This window comes from Nannospalax galili, unplaced genomic scaffold (genome assembly GCF_000622305.1).
Source record: "Nannospalax galili isolate Female #2095 unplaced genomic scaffold, S.galili_v1.0 scaffold690, whole genome shotgun sequence".
NCBI lineage: Eukaryota > Metazoa > Chordata > Mammalia > Rodentia > Spalacidae > Nannospalax > Nannospalax galili.
Genome location: NW_008329288.1, coordinates 2,706,921 through 2,729,671, shown reverse-complemented (window position 1 = coordinate 2,729,671; position 22,751 = coordinate 2,706,921). Strand labels below are relative to the sequence as shown.

The 22,751-nt window shown below is 44.2% G+C and overlaps 1 protein-coding gene across 7 annotated transcripts in view; it reads left to right on the top strand.

Annotated features, from left to right (window-relative positions):
* Pknox2 (PBX/knotted 1 homeobox 2) overlaps nt 1–22,751 on the top strand; it is a 269,298-nt gene that overhangs the window by 156,553 nt on the left and 89,994 nt on the right. For 6 of the 7 annotated variants that reach the window (XM_017798628.1, XM_008834956.3, XM_008834965.3 and 3 more), the window contains one exon: nt 12,989–13,093. The gene's annotated coding sequence lies outside the window, so the exon portion shown is untranslated. Of the gene's footprint in view, nt 1–3,124; nt 3,144–12,988; nt 13,094–22,751 lie in introns of those variants that run through there. The other variant, XM_029564458.1, reaches the window with a different exon arrangement.

Below are 22,751 nucleotides of genomic sequence, written 5' to 3'. Positions count from 1 at the left end.
ATCTGCAGTTCTGTGTGAGGAGACACAAGAACACAAGCACCAACACAGGATGACCACCAGCTACAAGCTCCTCCTCTCCACTCAGCCAGTAGCTCTTCCATTCTCTGGATTCCAGCTTGCTCCCGTTGAAGAAGTGCCCTGCCTAGCTTTGGGCCAGAACACTTCTTTCTTTTATTTCACTAAGTATTCATTGATGACATTTTCTGTACAATACTGTGAAGGTCAAAAATCCCCCACACAAAGCCAGTTAGATTGTGCATACCTGTAGTCCCAGTACTCAGGACAGTAAGGCAGGAAGATTGCAAGTTTGAGAACAGTCTAGGTAACAAAGAGAGACTCAAAATAAATCCTCACACTCTCCTTGCCCTTCAGCATGCTGTCTCTTGAATGAGACTAGCCCTGTCATCTGTTCACCCCTAGAAGGCAGAAGGAAACAGGCACTGAGAGAAGGGCCCATGTGACCTGCTTTGCCAGGAATGGTCTCACTGGAAACCTGTAGGGCCTGTGTAATTAGTAACCACGCTGTCTTCCACTCTGAAAATTATTCCAGTGTGACTGATAAATTATGTGGTCACTCCAACAATGTGCATGGCTGTAAAGACGTGTGAGCGATTTTTTTTTACAGGAATTCAGGAGGCATCACAAGGTAACATTTGAGCGAGTCCTTGCAAAATGACAAGAGCATCCCTAGCCTAGGAACAAGTAAAGACCTGGTAGGATGAGAGGGAAGGCTACATAGGCAAGGAGAGGTGTATTTGAACCATAACTAGGCCAGGGTCAGCAGACCTTTACTGTAAAGTTTCAGATAGTAAATATTCTGGGGGTTTATGTTGTTGCAACTTTCCAGCTCTGCTGTTGTACAACTACTAGGCTCAGCATGCTACACAGTGAGAAGCAATCATAGACAACAGTCAACAAATGGGTAAGGCTGGGTTCTAATAAATAATACTCACAAAAATGAGCAGCCTCTGGCTTGGCCTGAGTGTATACCTTGTGTATTGGAAACGCTGTAGCAAAATACCTTAGAGTGGGCTGTTATTAAAAAGAGCATATTTTCCTAGTTCTGGAGGATAGAATGTCCAAGATCAAGATGCCAGCAGATTCAGTGTTTCATGAGAGCCTGCTCTTTGTAGATACTGCCTTACATGATAGAAGAGCTAGGGAGCTCCTGTTAACCCTTTATAAGAACACAATCCCTTATGGATATGTGATCTCCTACAAGTCCTTACCTCTTCATATTACCACTATAGGGAAGGGGTTCCAACATGAATAGTTGAGGCCACATTCAGACCACAGCAGCACAACTTGCCAGCTCTGCCCTCTCGGTATATGGAGAGTCTTAAGAGAGAAGCCTGGACAGTAATTAGCTTGATCTTGAAATGTACATAGCCTCATCAAAATTCCTTTTGTACTTTTTGTACCAAATGAAGTGTTGATCTTTAAAAAAATAATACAAAAAAGATAAACCTGGAAAGTTAGGTAGGAGCCATGTTACAAAAGGTCTCAAATGCATGTGTGTGCTCAAGATGTATCTTATTTTTAAAAGTAATGAGATTTTGGACCATACAAATGGATCTGAAGTTTTGTTGCTGGGGTTCAGACAGTACTGAGGGTAAGCAGTGAACTGTGGTAAAGAAAAAAGACTGGCTTGGGGCCTGAGTGCTCCCTTAGCACATCGGTGTGCTGGTATTCATCCCTCCAGAATGTTCCCTTTCATTAAATTTCCCTCCTGTTCCCTAGTCTCTAAGGGCATGGAGGGGCCTCCCCTTCTTTCAGGCAGACACAATGTCCTCTGTCTTTCCTGTGGAGAAAAGGCAGTCATTGGCCACCTATACCCCACCCCTGCAGGGCTGCTGTTCCTGGAAGTTTATTCCTGACACCATGGTACCAACAGATCTGCTCCCACAACTCCCCATGGACACCTTCTCTGCTTAATCCTTGCAGCAGAGCTGGAAGGAGACACATTAACAACCTGCTGTCATTCCTATGTTGCCAAGCCCTCCAGAGTGAGCCATCATCTTTCTGTTGAACACCCCACTAGATTAGCATGGGATTCCCTCACACTACAGAGCGCCCAGCTTCCCAAGATTCTCAGAGAGGAAGGAATGCTTAGACTCTACCAGTCTTGCCTTGAGGTCACATTTCAGGAAAACATCCTGCTCCCCTTCTCTGTCTTGCTAGTGGGGCTTCACTCTCCCTGAGTGACTTCTCCATTTGTGGCCGTGGCCCCTCTTCCTCCCAGCATGAGGCTGTTGTGTGTGTTCAAACTGACTGAAGACATGGAGCAGGGTCTGCCCAGACCCAGGCACAAAATTTACACCAAACTTAATAATTAAGTGAAATAATATTTGAATACAATTGGTTTTTAAAATGAAAAAAAAAAAACAAAATTACATAAATGTATGCTAAGCAAACTATCACAAAATTAAAATGATTTAACTGACACAATTGTACGTGCTTATAGGGTGCAATGTGATATTTCAGTACATTCATACACAAAGCAGGGACAGTGCTATTGATTCTTCTTTAGCCTCAGACTCTAGTGCGACTCGGTAAGACATCACTACTGATGATTTTGCTCCATTCCTGAGACTGAGGTGCCCCTTGAACTTTGTGCCTCAGGCAAGTGCCTGATTTGCCTGTCCTTAGTCCGAGGCCTGAGGAGATGCCAGAGGGATACCTGGTATGGAGAAGAGTGTGTTACACTCTTTACAGGGAGAATTATAACCTTCCCTTCTTATCCCAGGAGGGAAGGTTTCTGTTGTCCATATTCTCCTCCATCTTGCAGATACTTTGCCCCCCTGTTTCCTTACAGAAGCCTCTTTTCTCCTTTCTGCTCCAAGTTTTATATTCATTGGTCTTTGAGACTGTGGCCTGTTTTCTTATTTTAAAGTGAGTGAAGGGATTTACTTTTTTTTCTTTAAAAAAATTAACCTTTGCTACTATTTGTTTTGTGGAAGTGCTGGGGATGAAACAAGAGACTTACACATTCTAGGCAAGCACTCTACATCCCTATCCTTTATTAGTATCTGTTAATGGTACAACATAAGAGTTTTAGCCAGGCTGACTGAGGCCTATAATCTCAACTACTTGCAGGAAGCTGAGACCAGGATTGCGAGTTCAAGGCCTCCCTCGGTTACAGAGTAAGTTCAAAGCCGGCATGGACAATTCAGTAAGACCCTGTCTCAAAACTTAAAAGAAGTAAAAAGATATCTGGGGGAATAGTTGTTGATGGCTTGCCTAGCATGTGTGAGGCTCTGGGTTCAAAAACCAGTACTGAAAGAAAAATGATTAGAGGGAGGAGTTTCATTATGACATTTTTACGCACTGCATATAATATACTTTAATCATATTCACCCACCTTTGCTGTCTCTTGTCCTCCCTCTCTCTCCCACAGGTCCCTCCTTTTCCTCAAATAATCTCAGCTGGGGGCCTTAAGTTCCTAATATTCTACTCTCCTTTATTTACTTTTTTGCCTTCGTTGTCATCTGACACTGTATTTCCTTTATGTACCTTGTTTACTGTCTTATGATTGTCTTCTCTGCTCTTACCTCCCTTGCAACCAGAATGCTGGCTTTTTAATCCCTTCTGGTCACGTTTGTGAGCAGTTCCTGACTCAGAGCAAGTACTCAATGAACACCTGTTGAGTGAGTAGCAACTCAGTCCCCTTTTCTTTCAGTTTGTTCCTTCTCAGACCAGACTTCTCATCTAATAGCCAAAAGAGGGTCCAATTTTTTTCCTAAAGGAAGGTCTACCTTCCTTGGGCATCTGTTTTAAATCACACAAAACTCAATTACTATTAAATAAGTCTGCCTTAGATAATAAGAAAAAAATGGTGCAAACTCCAGGGTTACTGTAAATAGGATATAATTCTATAGTGATTCTTTTTGTGACCTTAACCAAGACACTTAGGTCTCAGTTTTGATTACTGTCTGTATGGGGGGTATGGACCTTACAGCTATTGTGCAGGTAGCACAAAAAGCTCATGGTGTGGCTGGACATGTTTTGGGATGTGTAAATGATCTCACAGATTTGTACGTATAGAAAGTCTTACTAACACTGGACCAGAGCAGAACAAAGTGGTCCCTCTGCAGACTGTGCTGGGAGTGACTGTCTAGTTCTAACCTTCTCATTTACAAAAGGAGAAACTGAGGCCCAGGGCAACATAGTACTAATACATGAGATACTGGTAGAAGCCAGGTATCCTGGCTTCCAGTGCAGTTTCTGGCCTCTCTGAGTTTTCAGGTGCTCATTCTATAAGAACAAGCATCCTGGGATCTCCTTGAGCCCAGGTCAAAATCTCCATGGCTGGAAGGGAATTCTTGACTCTCAGATCCTTGCAAATCCAGCCTTTTGTGAGCAGCTTGGAGAGGGAGGCATTTTAAATAAATCCTTCTCCATCCGTTCCATTTCTGAGGCCTGTTTGTGAATGGCACCAGGATGAGCATTTTATAGACATTTCATTTCCCTTCCTTGTTATCCTTCCTCTGCTTTCCCCAGAGCAGGTTGTAGTGTAGTCTGCATGGAGCACAGGGTATAAATCTTCCTGAGTGGAGCTGTGCCTTGGGCAACAGGTCATCAGGTTGATACCATCTTATGTGAAGTGTGATCACACAGGAGGGAGCAGGGCCCTGAGTCAGGCAGGGCAAGGAGGCATAGAGATTAATCTCCTCAATGACATGATTCCTGTACGTTCCTTAATGACTGAAATTTACATTGTAGGGAAACTTGCAGTTTTCCCTGGAGGGCATAGATGGGACAGTCAGAGCCATTGGACTGTTTAGCAAGTGGGCATGTTCGTGATTGTGCATGCCCCTGGCTTAGAATCTTTTGGCTTTTTAATCATGGAAGTGGGCATGTGGACATGACCATGAGCATGGACCAGGATGTGCATTTGTATGTCTACGATCCTCGTGTGTGTGTGTGTGTGTGTGTGCTGTCCTCACCACTGTCATTGTGACTGTGTGGATAAATGTGTATTTCTTTAAAAATATGTGTTTCTCTTTTCTGCATAAATTACTTCATGCAAAAGGCCATCCGGAGCTCAGTTCCTGCATCCCTTTTCAATAAAGCAATATTATCAGAGTCTGGTCCCAAAACTAGTCCCAAGAGAGGCTTTTCCTAGATTCTTTGTCAAACGAAATGTCACTGACTCACCAAATGATGAGAAGAATTCTTCTTGTTTATTTCCCAAGTGAGGTAGAAAAGCAACTTGACTTCTTGACACTGTCCCATGGCTAGGAGGCCAAGTGGGAAGGTGGGGAAGGGGGAAAGGGGAAAAGGAGGCAAGTGGGCAGGGGTCAGGAAGAGAGGGGTCAGGTTGGCAGGGGTTGAGGAACTGTGCCAAGGAGGCTATAATAAAACCCTTGAGATCTGCTCTTTCATTTCCCCCTTAATTAGCTTTGGGAAAGTCACTTAATTTTTCTAACCTCGGTTTTTCCTCCTTTCAACATAGGTCTAGTAGTATTATCTACTTCACAGGGTAGTTACAAGGATTAAGTTGTAAATTGGATAATATACTTCCTTGTAAAGGAGATTCATATGTGGTGTGTTAAATGCTTAGCATGTCCTTTGTTGAATATGTACATTTATTTATGCCTTCATCAACAGATATTTATTAAACATATATATACATATTTATTAAGCACACACACATGCATGCACACACACACAATATGCATTGGGCTCTGAGGAAACGAGTTTAAGATTCTGCTGAGGATCACATAATTCAGTGGGGTAGGCAGTTTGTACACAGTCATCAGTTGGGGTATGAGCTAAAAGACCTTTGCATAGGAGGCTCTTATGCGAGAGCCATTCTTGCAGTGCCAAGCATAGGTGTGGAACAGGAGCAGAGCTGGAGCAGGAAGATCCTGCTGAACTAAGGTGTGGCAGTGGAGATGGGAGGAAAGACATATAGCTCACTCCAGCTGGGGCAGAAGAAGAATAGCTTGGTGGTATCAAGGTGCACTTATCTTCTCTTGCTTCTGGAGAAGTCTACTGCAGAACCCAAGGTCATCCATCCATCGGCCTGGAAGAGGAAGGAACAAGGGTTCAGAGGTTGAAAGGTCTAACTTCTGGGGAAAGGAATGGTAGGGGAAAGTAGGAAAAGGAGACTGGGATGAAGATGGATAGACACAGGGAAGGATTTGCATTTTCATTGGCAAAGTTTTCTGATGGAATTGAAGTTTTCTCCAAAGAAATAAAATTTTGTTGGGAAAGTTAAAGGACTTCTTTAAAACTTGGAAAGGGATGGAGAGGATTCATCTCCTTAAAAGGCACATTCACTTTCCCAATCACCAATCCCTCCTGTAGCTCACTTCTCTTATGTCTGGTCAAACTCTGGCCTGGTCTCTCCACTACTTTTGGCATTCCTACTCATCCATCCATTCCCTCATTTCATAAGCACACAGCAAGCCTGATGCTAGGACAGAGATGGATGTGCAAGGTGAAAAATATTGAGTCCTTGGTCTCTGGAAGCTCAGCACTTCATGGAAAGGCACATCTATGAACACATGGTAATAATTTAGTAATACAGCCTGGAGTTCATGGCTAAGAACTTTGGACTTTATCCTAGAGGTATGGTCCCAATTAGCAGGAGAGCAGAGGGGAGGAAGTGATTCACCCTATAAGGAGAAGGGTGATCTTGAGAGAAAACTTTGGGGAATTTAGCTCTTGAAGGATGAACAGACTTTTACTAAATAAGATCTAAACATACTATCACTATTACAGATATGAATGACAATAAATCACCATTTTTTAAAGGCTTACCCTATGTCATTGCAGAGACCCTTACTACCCACTAAACACATAATATGTATGTATATATAATATCATAAAAATCCTAAGAAACACCCCCTGAGTTAGGTATTACTGTTCCCATTTTACAGAAATATGGAAGCTATTACTGTGAGACTTATTCAGGCTACATAACAGGGAAGAGCAAACTTAGTACTGTAATTCATGTTTGATTGACATCACTCTTCTGTCAAGGAGTGCAGGAAGTATGTGAAATAATCCTCAATTCAGTCAAAAGCTCTCCATTCAAGGACATACTGAAATATAGAGAACTGCAATGCCTTCAGCAATGAATGCTAATGACTAAATAAGCAAACTCTTGACTGAACTGATTCAGCATTGATCTGAGTTAATATTTTCTAGTAATGTATCCTCTCCATGTGACAAGAATGATACTTTGTATGATCTATACAGGCTCAGTGATAACCTAGGCATGCACAGAGTGAGTATAAGTACTAAAGACACAGGTCTTGAAGACACAGGTTGATCAAAGAGACTTTGCTTAACTCAAAGAGTAGAAGTTCAGAAAATATAGTAAGGTTAAGGGCCAGTTATAAGTGGGGGTACAAGAGGCAGATCTTTCAGCTGCAGAGACACAAGGCTGGAACTGGCCTTAGGGGTTGGTAAAAGTTGAAGGCATGAAGACAAGGCTAGTGCCAGGTTCTCTAGCATAACAGGATGCTCAGGGCTGGTGTATACTAAGTATTGCTGTTGGATAGCGGCAGCCTGGCTCAGTTGGAGCAAATGTTCAGATCTAGAACTATCAAGGAATTGTGTCCGAGGGCAAGGTCCAAGCTGACAATGAAGGATAAGAGTGAAAACTAAGAAATCTGGAGTTTCATCTGCTTAAGCCCTGGAAATCCATAATAGGGTTTTGAGCAGAAAATGAACAGTAAAAACAAGGTTGATATGACACACAGACTTCCGAGGGGCCCCTCTCCTCCCAGAAGATTATAGTGTGGGCTCTTAGAGGTCAACCTAATTGCACTAGGTACATTCTAGGTTGCTGTTAGGGTGACAGTTCAATTCAACAGACCAAAAGAATCCTTACAGAATGGTATGGGAAATACCATGCTTTTTTGCCTACAGGTGACAATGATAAAGACCAATGGTAATGGTGACAATGAAACTGATTTCAGGTTAGTGGAAGACTTTGTCTGATATCACAAAACACACCTATGGCAGATCTGATGCTAGCTGCCACATCTCCTTAGCTTACATACCCCAGTACAGAGAAAGGAGGGAGGTACAGATTATCACAGATGCCCACCATTGCAGACATCCGGGAGGGGCATTGTAGACAAACCACACAGCCATGGCTACACTTACCAAAGAGGAGGCCCTTGGTTAGGCTCCAGAGTGAGTGCACACTCTTTCAGGGCTTTTGAGCCACTCAGGACAAAGAACTCAGCACCTTTTAATTACTAGGATAGATACCAGGATGGAACAACTTCCCCAAAGAGGACAGGCCTTTGGTTCGAACTCCTGACCAGAGATTCTAGGGGCTCAGTCTTCACTGCTGTCCTTCTCACCTGCAAAAGGTCCAAGTGCAGGTTAGCATAAGAGACAAAGACGTTCTCTGCTCTCCCTGTCAGAGGGAGCCCAGTGAGAAGCACTTGGTCAGGGATGAGGGACCTGATGCAGCTCAAGAGTGGCAAAGGACCCCACTGTACTATCTGGGGAGGCAGTCAGGATGAGAGGGACTTTATCTTCAAGCTAAAGTTTCTACTTCTTTCTTGTGCCCTAAATATCTGGGCTGTCACATCAGGTCACATAGGGCCCAGTCTCTGGGTATCTTTCTGTCTGCCTCTGTGACCCAGTCCTGCCTGTTAGGCTATCCTAACAGGGTTCTGTCCATTGGGTTCTACTCCAGCCCAGGATCAGGCATGATTGTTCCAGACTGTCTGCCTCTCAAAGGAGGAAGACTTTTTAAATTTTATTTATTTATTTATTTATTTATTTATTTATTTATTTATTTATTTATTTTTATATGTATGAATGTTTTGCCTACATGTACGCAAGTGTACCATGTGTGTGCAAACAGTTGTTAGCCACTGTGTGGGTGCTAGAAACTGAACCTGGGTTCTCTGCAAGAGCAGCCACTGTTCTTAACTACTGAAACATCTCTCTCTAGCCCCCCAAGGAAGAAGACTTTAAATGATGAAGAATAGCACGGTAGGGTCTCTGCCCCAGTGTAAAAAGGTGCACACTGCTCCCCAGTGTAACTGAGTTAGGAAGGCTCTGCCACACATCCGCAGTCTTTTTCTTGCTACAGCCTGCAACTTTTATTTTCCTTGGAGCTTTCTGACATGTGAACTGCCCTCCTTATGCTCAGAGGAATCACTGCCAGTGACAGAAAGGAGATTACAGGCTATATTTCTGCCTCTGAGCTTTCTGCAGGCAGTTGGAAAACAAGGGGAGAGAGCTGGTTGTCAGTTCTGGGAAAAGAGAAATCTATGTGTACTGTAGCCCTGAAGCGGTGCCCTGCACACAGGGCACCTCTGATCATACTTCCTCTCACTAATGTGCATTTTATTAATCCCGGAGTGGGAGACGGGTAAGCTTCTGTTAGCTAGAATTGGTCTGAGTCCTCTGAGAGTCCCCACATCATCCTGGGGTGAGTGGAGGTACCTCCAGAGCAGAAAGTCAGAAGCCTGTGACTACAACAGAATCTGAGAGGGAGCATCCCCCTGCTAACCCCTAGTGCTTAAAGGGCATGGTGAGAGACGTGGAGAAAGCTGAGCGTCTTGCCTTCCCTACACTGAACCTGGCCCTGCCCCATGGGTCTTGGCAGAGTTGTTGAGCCAGAAATCGTGTCAAACACATCCCAGGTGGCAGCTATTTCCTGTCGGTCAATCTTTCCCACTTGAATATGAGCATCTTGAGGACAGAGAGAAGGAAAGGTGGGATGGGGGAAGGGAGAGGGAGGGAGGGTGAGAAATGAGAGAGAGGCAGGGGAGAGCATCATCTTTGGATGCTCAGGCCCAGGCACATGGTAGATTCTTAATAAATTGAAGCAATTTACACCTTTCCAGAAGAGGGGAGGAGGGTTTTATAAGCAGAACCTCAAAGCAGCTCTCTACTGGCCACATCAGCCTCAGATACTTGGAGAACAAGGGGAGGATTACTTTGGCAAGGCTCTAGGAATAGCCCTGGAGGCATGTCCACTTCCGTCTTCCTTCTGGGGAAACAACATTGGTTTAACACTGACAACTGCAAGTACTCTCTTTGCATTGGTAAGAAATACAAAAACAAAGAGAAGGAGGGGTTGGAAACACAAAGCATATATAAATCTCTAAAGGCAGAAAATATAGCACAAAGATACCCATGTTTGGCTTTTCTAAGCCTTATCAGTCACATCTATAAAATGGGAACGACTGTTTTGCAAGGAAAAGGACATTTCTCATATGCTGCTAGGACATAAGCAGGTGTGACCTTCTTGCAAGGAGTTTATAGAAACTCTTTAAAGAGAATCCTCCTTTAGACTTGGCAATTCCACATCTTAAAACTTACTCTAGGAAAATGATCAGGTCTGAAGAAAAGTTACCTAGTAAGAATGGTTATTATTTGTTGATAATAGCAAAACTAGAAGTAATCTAAACAACATAAAATAAAACTTTAGCTGAATAATTATAGGTACACTCACAAATGTGATGCCATATGGCCATTAAAATGATATATTTCCTTTACATGAAAGTATTTACAATATATTGTTAAATACCAAACTGTATGCATGATATGGTACTATTTTAAGAAATGAGCATTTTACTTCAAATATTAAATGTGGTCATCTTCACATTACAGCATTACAACTAATAACTTTCTCCTCTTATTTATCTATTTTATATAGTAAACATGTATATTTTGGAAAGGTAATAAAAGTTCTAAGGTTTAAGAATTAAAGAAGATGTTATATATGAAGATACTTTGGAGACTGAAAAATTGTAAGATAGGATTCCTGGCTGTGAGGGGCTCACAGTTTGGACAGAGATGACAGGTTGTAAGATGACCATAGCATGAGATGGAATGTGCCAAGAGCTTCCAGAGAATGACAAGCAGCGTGTTACTTAGAAACACAGAGGAAGAAAAATTACTTTTGGCTGCAAAGGCAGCCACCAGATTGTTTGAGATGAATATTGAAGAATAACTGGGGTCTTGTCAGGTAGAAATATAGAATTGGAACATTGAGAGAACTAGAAATAGGGCCAGGTGTGAAAAACAGAGTTTTTGATTGCATAGAGAGGTGAGGACCCCTGGGTTCAGAGGGAAGGATGAATCTAGAAAGACAGTGGCTCAAAACAGATACCCAGAAGGTTATGCTTGGTCTAATGCAGTTACTAGACATTGTAACAAGGTGGACAAGGTGTCACTGGAGTTCTGGAAAAAGTGGTGGCCCAGCGATAAACCCATGAAAGACTGTGAGTACTCACTGCTTGTTAATGAAGTCAGTCAGTGTATGGGTGCACTGGGGCCTGATGGCACAGACCAGGAGGGGCTGACTAGCATGGCCAGAGAGGACAATCCTATCTAAATTGCACTACTTGGAATGGGAAGGAGGAAAGACGCTCTTCAGCTCTGATTAGGAAGAGTTGAGAAGAGATGGTGACAGGGAGTGAAAATTGAGTTGGACCCTGGAGAAAGGAGGAATGAGACATGCCTCCCAGGTTTGCAGCCTCCGTGCCCAGAGCTCTGGGAGTCATTACAGAGTTCAAGGACAAGGTCACATGGAGGAGCAGGATGAAGGGAATGAGACAGGAGTAATTTGATACCAACTGTGCCCACTCTGACCACTATTGTCACTGATCTCTCTGGCCCCAGTGGTTCCCCCAGCACAGACAATGGCCAGGAGGACCTGCAAATGTGTCTTAGTATTCCTCATCTCCTCTTGGGAGGAGTCTGGGTTGTAGAAAAGGCATAGGGAGTTGCTTTAATCCAGGGGGCGTTTGTTAGTGGAGACCCATGAGCTTCCGTTTACCCTTGGCGCCTCTCTCAGTTCATCCCATCCTAGCTCACCTGCCTTCTTTCTTGCAACTGGGAATTCAAACCTCCCTTAGGATCCTGGATGCTGTCTGCCACTCTCACCTCCCCAGTAGTGTACACACACACACACACACACACACACACACACACACATACACTCCCACGAGGTTTTGCTCAGGCAGATGTCTACATTTCCACTTCTCCACTGTAGCTCCCAGCCTGGCTGCTGCTTCACTCCTCCTGTTGTCATGTCACTAGTTAATTACATTCTTTACTGAGGTGCAAATGTGTTTTTACAGGGAGACCAAGATGGTGTTAACTAGGAAGGAACTGCTAATGTTAAAGATGCATTTGCCTTGGGGACAGGGCTGGGGCTCTTGGCTGGGGGTGCGAAGAAGCTGGGAGTAGACCCTGCTCCTGTGACCCTGCCGTTCTGGCTCCTAGCAGTGTCTTCTTGGAGTTGATTTAGCAACACATCTGCTGGAGAAAGTGATGGGTCTTTTGGGAAGTGTCTGGCCAGACCTCATGGCAGGGCTGATCACCCAACCTCTGCCTGCAGATACTTCAGTTCACTTCAGATATTGTAAAAAATAATTCACAAAATTAATTCACTTTAACCTAGAAATAACATTTTTAAAAACGTGTACAGCCAAAGGCCTCTTTAGCCTCAGGTTATCCTTCTTTGCATTTGGTTCATTTCCCTTCTGAATTTTCCTCCCTGCTCCCTTCAAGCACCTTTCCCTCCTCACTAGTGTCCTTCCAGATCCCCAGTCAAAGCCTGCCTGTCTATCACCTGGGTCCAAAGCTCACCTACATACTTGAAATAGCACTGGTGCTTCCCCTTCCTTTGAGTTCCCTTGGAGTCTTAAATAAAGGGCCAGCTGGTCTTCCCAGGGCCTGGAGTGACTCCCTGAGACCTGCCCACTGCTGCACGGGAGACTGTAGCACACCCAGGGTCAGGAAACCAGACAGACAACAACAGGGCAAGTCCAACTGTGACAAAGTTTGGGCTCTACAATGATTTGGGTATGGCAGGACTCTGTAGTATGTTGAGAACTGAGAGTTGAATGGCAAAATACAGTAGTAACATCTGCAGAGGAAATAAAATCTTTCTCGATTAGGACGTGTTCTGGGGAGGACGAGTCGGGTGAGAGAGCCCAGTGCCTGTGCTCTGATGCTCCTGCTGAGATCTGCTCTGCCCTTCTTTCTGCAGGTGATCTGGCTGTAGCTGCCGGGAATCATTTCTGGCCCAGCTGGAAGTGAGAAGAGGGGGTGAGTCTCCCGAAGACCATCCCGGAGTCTGTGGGATCACCCAACAGTAAGGCGTACTTTTCTGTCCTTGGGCACATGGTGAACTCCCAGGCACAATTTCCTTTCTTCTGAAAGTCTCTAGTACCAGCTGGTCACCTGAACAGACACTTGGCAAAGACAGCCTTAGACAGCAAGCACTATGTTGCATTTTTCATGTCTGTATGCCTCCCCAGTTCTTCAAGGATGAGGGCCAGGCAACCTGTCTTGTGCTGTCTGTGTTCTGTATCACAAGATGCAGATAGGTGGGTGTTGCACATATTCGTGGCAATGATTACATTTGCACAACTCTGGAGTGACTATTATCACCGGAGAATCACCCTGGGATGTTGGTGACAAATGCAGTTCCCTGACCCCAGAGTCAGAGACTCTGATTCTGTGAAGTAGGTAACAACCCACACATACACACCCCAAAGGATTTGATGAATGCGGAGGAAACTGTACATTAGGTATTTTGGGTGAACTTGGAGAAATAGTTCTTTAGATCATATTAAGCACTTTGAATAGAAACTCTCTGAGTAAAAATCCTCTTGTGGGCATGGTTTTAAAATGTTTCCATTGTTGAGTCTTTGGGCTTTTAAAAATTATTATTTATTTATTTTTATTTTATGCAAATGAGTGTTTTATCTGCATATATGTAAATGTACCTATGTCATGCAATGCCTGTGGAGATCAAAAGAGGGCATTGGATCCCCTGGAAATGGAGTTGCAGACAGCTGTTAGCTGCCCTGTTGGTGCTGGGAACCAAACGTGGTCCTTCCACAAGATCCCCCAGTGCTATTAACTGCTAATCCACCTCTCTAGCCCTAGCTTTTTGACTTTTTAACTTCCTTCAGTAACCTCATGGTCTCACAGACCCACACTGCAGGATAGTAAGGGATTTAGAAGTTTGGTGATCCAAAACAACCTTTTTCTTCTTTTAGTATGTCAGTATTGGAGCTGGATCTGTTATAGTGAAATCCAGTCATAACCTCAAGGTTGTGTCTAGGATTTCTGTCTTTCCCCGATGTCTTAGGGCTCCTATGAACCTTACTATTCATCATCTTCCTTCTGGGGGCAGTAATCATTGTCATGTTCTTCAGAAAAACCAATTTTCCATGCAAACAGGAAGAGAGGCACCCAGGTAGTGCATATTGCTGTCCCAGTTCCCCAAGCAGATGATCAGTAGTCATAGGCACTCATAGAGGACTGTCTCAGAGGAGAGAAGAGGTGTCCATGACTGTCCCACTTCCTGTCTAAGGTAGCTCTGTGGTGCTGGTGTGGTGAGTGGGGAGTCAGCATGGTGTAGCATTCTATAACTCCTTGGAGGAGAAGGCTATCCACAGCGGTCAAGATGGAGCTACATTTCTTGATCAATCCTCCTAGGGCATGAATTCACAATCTTTTTGGCATTTGGAGCCTGAGTACACAGTGACTAGGGTGAGAGCTTGAGGGAGATGGAGGACAAGGAAAAGAAAGAAAGACAGTCTGGACCAGCTTATGTACCTGGTGAACTAGGGTGAGTGTGTTGTTACTGAGTCCCAGGGCTTTCTCTGGGACTGAGTGGAAGTGAGGCTCTCCCCATGGCCTGCATGGTAGAGCCCTGCTTCCTCCTGGCTGAGGTTGCATTGTTGGGGCTACACAAGCCAGCCTGTGAAGCCCCCACTCCCCATGCCATCACCTCCTAACTAAGATGTGGGAAAATACGTTGCCTGGCTGCTAACTCCTGCATGGTTTGCATCTTTCTGGAAAATGGGTGGCTTCCACAGTTGAGATGGAAGCAAAGCTCAACAGGACCCCGACTAGTCTACCTCTTTACCTGCCATGCACATGCCCACTCACCACTGCACTGTCTTTCCAACTGAGTGACAGTATGGTCTGTCCTGGGGACTAAGCAGAGTTGACACTGCTGCTTGGATGGGTGCGATTGGCAAGGACAATTTTTGCAGCTAATGCTGGAAGTGTGGCAATCAGAGAAACCGCCAGCTGTCTCACTTAAATTCTTAGCTCTCGCTCTCTTTTTTTAAAATCGTTTTGCTTACATAATCCACCCCCTTTTTATTTTCTAATTCTCTCCTTGCAAAGCTGGCACCAGAGGGGAAGGGCTGGGGTGGAGGGGTAGCAATTACACATCAGTTTGGGGAGCATTTACATTTTGCAATTACAATTTAAAAATAAGTCTCGTTAATGATCTCCACGTGTAAGCGACAAACCTTAACTGACATACATATTCTCTTGGGCCTGCCTGCCTGCTTCTCCGCCCCCTAAGCTCAGTGGAGACATAAGTTCCCAGGGAGACACAGTAACAGGGCGGGGCGCTTCTGGAGCTAGCTTAGCTCTAACGGGCAGTCAGGCCCATTAATATGCCTTTGTAGTTGGTTAGAGGACAGAGATGGGGCTGAGGGTGTGCAAACCGAGAGCTCCAGCATCTTTTCTTGCATTTTTGCAGGGTCTTGATTGTCTCCCTGAGATGCAGAGGCTCATGGTCAGTCTCTAAGTCCTCAGGGGGCACCATCAGTGCTCAGAGCTGGGGGAGGGGAGGGACCTCCAACTGCTGGTGCACTCCCCTGTTCTCTAAGTCCTGTTGGGCAAACAGGTGAGTCCTAATCCGTCCCATGGGCCAGTCAAGGCACCCAGATGGTGATGCCCTGTGCAGAGGGGCTGATTCCAGGGTTCAAGAAGGGAACAGCACACATTGTCTCCTTAATGGGAAAAGACACTTATCAGTCAGTCATTATGTGTTTATTGGAGTCTTCTCATTCTTCATAAGCTCAGATTTTAAATTAGCCCAACCTAGGTTTAGATTCTAGTTGGGCATTTGTTGTCAGCGGGACTTGAGCAAGCTCCAGAATTTGGGCCTCTGTCACCATTGCCTTTCCTCCCCCTCCTGTTTCTTTCCCTTCTCCTTTCCTTTCCTCCCTCCCTCCCTGCTCTTTCACCTCCCTTCCTCCCTCCCTTCCTCCCTCCCTTCCTTCCTCATTTCCTTTTTTCTCTGAGAGGATTTTAGTTATTTAGCCCAACTTGCCATCCTCTTTCCTCATCCTCTTGAGAGCTGGGGCACCAAGTACAGACCTCCGCACCCAGCCCATCATTGTCTGTGCAGTAGGTATAGAGTTTCCTCATCGTGTTTACATGACAGTGACCTCACACAGGTCTGGTGAGTGTGCAATGCTCAGGGAAGGCCAGCTCTTGTCCAGGACCCTCTCTTGCAGCCCCAAGTCTCCTCTTGTCTATATTAAAGCTGCTTCTCTAATTTAGTTTCTCTAGACTTCTTCAAAGTCCAGCCTATTGAGCATTTCTGAACACTTTTCCCTTCCTCCTCCTCCACTCTCAGGCTCTCTGAGAGATCAGCATCAAGCTTCTTCTGGTCCAGCTTACCATTTCTTGCTAGGTTTTCAGACTCACTCTGGCTAATATCGTTCTTGGATACTTCTTCAACTGGTGACCTTTTCTTGTCATGATCCCTCTCTGTGTCCATCATCTATGAATGAGGGTTGTAAGCCAAATGACTTCTAGGCAGTCTTTCCTTAGCTCTCCTCCACCAAATATTTGTGTAAAAGCTGTTTACCCTTTGGGCCACGTCACCTAGGCAAGTCTTTGAACTAACACTCGCAGTCAAGTGCTCATAGCTTCCACTGGGCCTGGTAACATATACCGGTGATCCCAGCACTCAGGAGACCAAGCAGGAGGCTCTCCAGCTTAAACCCCTGCTGGGGTTACATAGGGAGACCCTTTCTCGAGGTCATGATGATTTAAATAATTATTTTTTTAAAAAAAGAGTTCAGATCTTCTGCTCAAAACACGCACAACATGCTCTTACCCACTGCTAAAAGAGTATATGCACCATATAAAGATCAGAATCAGAACAAGCTCCCAGAAGAAGACACTGGCCTGGACCAGCAGTCCAGGCAACAACTATGTGTTACTTTTGGTGTTAATTTAACACAGTTAAATATTATGTTTGAGGGGGCTTGGGTGTAACTCAGAGGTGCTTGTCTGGCACATGAGGCCCTTTGTTCAATGTCCAGCACTGGAAAGAAAAGTATCAAATACTACTCTAAAACCTTGCTTTAAAAAATTCGGGGGGGGGGCTGGAGAGATGGCGCAGTGGTTAAGAGCACTGACTACTCTTGCAGAGAACCTGGATTCAGTTCCAAGCACCCACATGGCAGCTATGACCATCCTTAACTCCAGTTCCAGGGGAATCCGAAGCCCTCTTCTGACCTCTGCGGCATTGCACGACACAGGTGCACTGACATACACGCAGGTGATACACTCATACACATGAAATAAAAATAATAAAATATTTTTTAAAAATTGGGGAGCTGGAGGTATAACTCAGCAGTTAAGAGCACTGGCTGTTCTTGCAGAGAACCTGGGTTTTATTCCCAGCACCCATATGACAGTTAACAACTGTCTGTAACTCCAGTTCCAGAGGAATCTGACACCTTCCTCTGACCTCCATGGGCATTGCATGACACGGGTGCATTTACATACATGCAGGCAATACACTTGTACATGTAAAATAAAAATAATAAAACACTTGGCACATAATAATTATACATATAAAGGGGCACAGTATAAGAATTCCATGAATGCATATAACACACAAGAATCAAATTGGTGATTAGCACTTACTTTACCTTAAATAGTTGTCATTTCTTTGTATGAAAGCTTGCTTTTTAAGTTATATAATGAGCTACTTTCTGTAGATCTACTATCATTTTCCATTGCTGCAGAGTTTTTCACTATATGGATATGTAAATTACTCATTTTAGCTATTTTTTTAAAAATGAGAAATATGTATCAGAGAAAGGCAAACAATGTAAAAGATATAAAACTAAGGCCCGCCCCCACCCCAACTCTTCAACCATGCATGCTCAACAGCTTCTGATTGGGTTATTTCATGGCCAGCACTTACTGTGTTACATAATACGCTGAAATTCCCCATTTGCAATTTATTTTCCATTAACTCCCTGCAGTCAAAGTTGAGCACATTATAAAACAGATGCAGTCACATGCTTATAATTCCAGCAGTCTAGAGATGGAGGCAGGAGGATCAAAAGTTCAAGGTCATCCTTTGCTACGTAGCAACTTTGAGGTCAGCTAGGGCTACTTGAGAACTTGTCTTAAAAAAAAAAAAAAAAGGTTGAGGGGGCTGGAGAGATGGCTCAGCAGTTAAGAGCACTGGCTGCTCTTGCAGAGGACCCAGGTTTGATTCCCAGCACCCATATGGTGGCTAACAACCATCCTAACTCCAGTTTAAAATAAAAATAATAAATAAAATATTTTTTTAAAAAAGTTGAGGGGCTGGAGAGATGGCTTAGTGGTTAAGAACACTGACTATTCTTGTAGGAGACCCGGGTTCAAATTCTAGTACCCACATGGCAGCTAACAACTGTCCATAACTCCAATTCCAGGGAATGCAACAGCCTCTCTGTCCTCCGCAGGCATTGCATGACACAGGTGCACTTACCTACATATAGGCAATACACGCATACACATAAAATAAAAATAATAAATAAAAAAAATGACTCCTGGGACTTTGAACTTTTAAAGAGAAACTGAACTTTTAAAGCACTAGAATTTTTTTGTTTGTTTGAGACAGTGTCTCCCAGTAGCCCCAGCTGACCAGTAACTTCCTATGTAGACCATGCTGGTCTCAAACTCAGAGATCTACCTGCCACTGCCTCCCAAGTACTAGGGCTAAAGGCATGTACCATCATGCCTAGCAGCATTATGAATTTTGAAGACTATGGAACTTTTAAAATTGTATTTTGTTTTTTAATATTAATGAGATCTTGGAGACAAGAAAGGAAAGGTTATAGTTTAAAGTGATGCACAAACATCACTTTAATTGATAAGGGGTGGATTGTGTTGGTTAGTTTTTATTGTCAATGTGATGCAACCCAGAGTCAACTAGGAGGAGGGACCTTCAACTGAGGAATTTCCTGTGGGCATGTCTGTGGAGCATTGTCGTGATTGCTAATTAATATAGGAAGGCCAGCTCACTGTATGTGACACTGTATTAGTTACTTTCTGTTGTTGTGATAAAGCACCATGACCAAGGCAAACTATAGAAGGAAGAGTTTATTTGGTTTACTGTTTCAGAAGGCTGAGTCCATTATGGTAGAGTGGGCAGGGCAGGAGGGAGCCAGAGCAGCTAAGCACTCACTTCTTCAAGTAGGCACTGAAGCAGAGCAGGACACAATGAAAGTGGGCATGGATATGAACTCTCAAAGCCCGCCCAGAGTGACATATTTCCTCTAGCATGGCCACACCTCTTAAAAGTTCCATGACCCTTCCCAAACAGCACCATAAACTGGGGACAAAGTGTCCAAATACTTGGAGCCTAGGGGGGGACATTCTCATTCAAACAATCACAATGTAACACACACACACACACACACACACACACATACGCACACACACACACACATACACACTATTTAACAATCATGGTAGCACATGCTCATGAATTAGCTCTCAGAAAGCTGAGGAAAGGTCAGGAATTCAAGGCCAGTTTGGGCTACATAGTGAAACTCTGTCTCAAAAATGAAATTTTAATACTATACATACTAATATATACTACTATATATAACATGTTACATACTATATCATGCTGTTCGATGTAATATAATAATAGTATATTATCTATTCTCTCTACCTTATTAAGGCTCAGATTTATATTCTGTTACATAACTGTAATTTCCTATAGATTCTGACTAGAGGTTGAATAGAAGATTTAACTATATTAAAAGACATTAAATCCACTGCGGACATGGAACTATCACTCAGCCCCATAACCTAGTTGTATGTGTTGACTATAGGAAGGAGAAAGCTCATCAGCATTATGAACACAGTGGAGTGGTGGACCCTCCCTGTCCCTCTGGCTTTTCCCCTTCCATAAGGTCACACTGAGAATGTTGCTGTTTCTTGTGCAAATATTGTCCTTTTCCTTGCATTTCCTTGTAGTGTTATAATAGCACTGCTTGTTTTTCTGGAATTTCACCTATAGATATATTTGTTTTATTTTGTTGAGTGGAAAATATACTGCATTCTCATATGTCCAACACAGACTTCATCTTCATCCTTGGCTGCCAATCTGACTGAGCTCAGAATCCCAGCTTCAAACCCTGTTTCTCTCAGGTCTTTCTTATGTAGTACCAAGAATCAAACCCAAGGCTTCTCACACCAGGCAAACACTATACCACTGAGGAACACCCTCGGCTCTGTCTCTTGGGTCTTTATGATGATGCTCTGTCATCTTATTTCCCATGTTGCAGTGGCGATCCATGGGAATGTTTGGGTTCCTTTCATTTCTCTTCAGAGTTGTGAGTTCACCTGTATAGGTTGGGACTTGAGGTTTGCTTTGCTTTCTTCTTTCTTTTCAATTGTATTACCCAGCCTTTGTGATCCTCCTGAATCTGAAGTCACCTATTTGGCTTCAGTTTGGGGAACTTTTCCATTTTATTATGTCTTTATTCACCCTCCTCTGTGGCCTGTGTTCTCCTTATGGAACTTCTATTGCTCACACAGTACCTGGCACCTAGTAGATGATTACGGAGTTTGCTATTTGGGACCTGGGTTCTAGTGTGGCCCTGTTGCCACCTTGCTGCTTGATCTTGGGCAAGTCTCCCTCATTTGTCCAGAGAAGTCAGAGCTCCTCACTCTTCATGACCCAGCTCTCATGAACCCCTGAATACTAGCCCTAGAACCTTGGGTTCCCACAGCTCCTGGACTGGGGAAGAAGTAGAGTTTCTAGTCTGTGAAGGGAAAGCTGAAATACAAATCAGGGCAACTGTGGCAGCCATCCTCCTGCTGTGGATTACTGTTATGAGCCCTCCATCTCTTGGAGAGCCTTGTTCTTGACATTCCTAGTCTATGGACATGGGCTTTCTTATCTGTTCATCTCCCTCTTCTCACCCAGCCTGCTCCCCATACTTACTGCTCTCACGCACAACCCTTGTTAGAGAAATAATCCTGACCATTCAAGTGTCCCAGTGAGATCCTTTTCTCCCTTGTATGAATTCCAAAACAAGGAGTTAGCAGGCTGATCTGAATGCCCCAGAACAGAGATTCTGACCACATGCAGCCAGGCCCCACAAAGAGAAGAAAATGCAGAGAGGCCTGTAGACAGCAGAGATCCATGGCAGCTTTGGCAAGTTGGTGCCTTTGGAGGGTGTCATCTTAGATGAGAATTCCATTTCTTTGTCTTTCCCACCCTGGTGACATCTCTCATGCAGCCCAGTTCCCTGTCTGCCTGGGTCACCCTGCTCTGGAAAGAGCCTCTTGATCTGGGAGTCAAGATGCTTGCTTCCTTTTCCCTTGGCATCTTGACCCTGGAAGATGCTCAGATCCCAGGAGATTCATGTCTGTTGTAAGTTGGAGCATCTAATTGGTCCTCAAGGACCACTGTGAAAAATTATTTTCGTTTTTTTCCCTCTACCCACTGGTCCTTGCCCTGGCATGACAAATGAGACCAATCTTCTAGGAGGGAAAAAAAGGGGGAAAGAGAGGCACAGTCTTGAACTTACTGAAGGCAGGGTTTTTCCATCAACATCATAATGGTGGGAAATTAGTCATCATTGCAAAGGTTCCATGTGAGTTATATTCCTCAAACAAGTTGCTAGTGTTCAAAGATTCTGCTGCCAAATATGAAACACGTCTCCAGGTCTGAGCACAGCTGGAAGGACTGGAGCATGACTAAATGTTTCCCTGGTAGAAGCCAGAGGACTTCTACCTACTTCTACCTACTTCTACAGACCCCTTCCTAAGGCTTGGGGTAGAAGGGAAAGGGGCCAGCAAGGGGAAGCCAGGAGCCATTGGGAGGCAAAACAGAGCTCTGGTGCTCTGTCTTTCTAACTGCTGCCTGCTTTGAGGCTGTGAATAATGACTCCATGGCTGACCTGTGAAGACATCTCCATTGATTGCCCATGCAGCCTGCTGCCTGGAATCTCTCTGGGAGCTTCTGTGAAAGGAGAAAGCTAGAGAGATACGACCTGAATGGGACACTTCTATAGATGGGATGCACTGACTTAAAACATTGCTTAACTGGACAGGCTTTCCGAACAAGCCAGGTGCCTCCTTGAATTCAGTCTAGAAGAGGTACTCTTCTTAGCAGCTGTGGCCCCCACAAGCCTCCTTGGTCTAGGTTGATAAGGAGACACTGATAGAACCCAAGTCAATGTGAGTCAGAGCTCTGGCCCCATGTGGTGTGATTACAGGGTCAGGAACAGGCAGCCTGGGTCTTGCACCTACAGTGTTCCAGAGTTCTCCCAGACAGCTAAAACACGGGGATCAGGTTCCCAATTATGTATCACCTCTGAGATGCGTTCTTCAACCAGACACTCCTGTGATTTCATGTTCATTCTTTCATGCTGTTCTTGCCCTTCCTAATTGAGCACACAGTCTAATGAGTCTGTGAAAGAGACTCAGATCTACTGCTCAGCATGCTAAATGCCCTCCATCTTTGTCTCAGTTGTATTAGTTACAAACCCCCTACTTGAGCTGAAGAGATGACTCAGTGGTTAAGAGCACTGGCTGCTCTTGCAGAGGACCTGAGTTCGATTCCCAGCACCCACATGGCAGCTAACAACCATCCATAACTCCAGTTCCAGGGGATCCGACGCCCTCTTCTGACCTCCACAGGCATTAAAAAATAAAAATAATAAATAAAATATTTATAA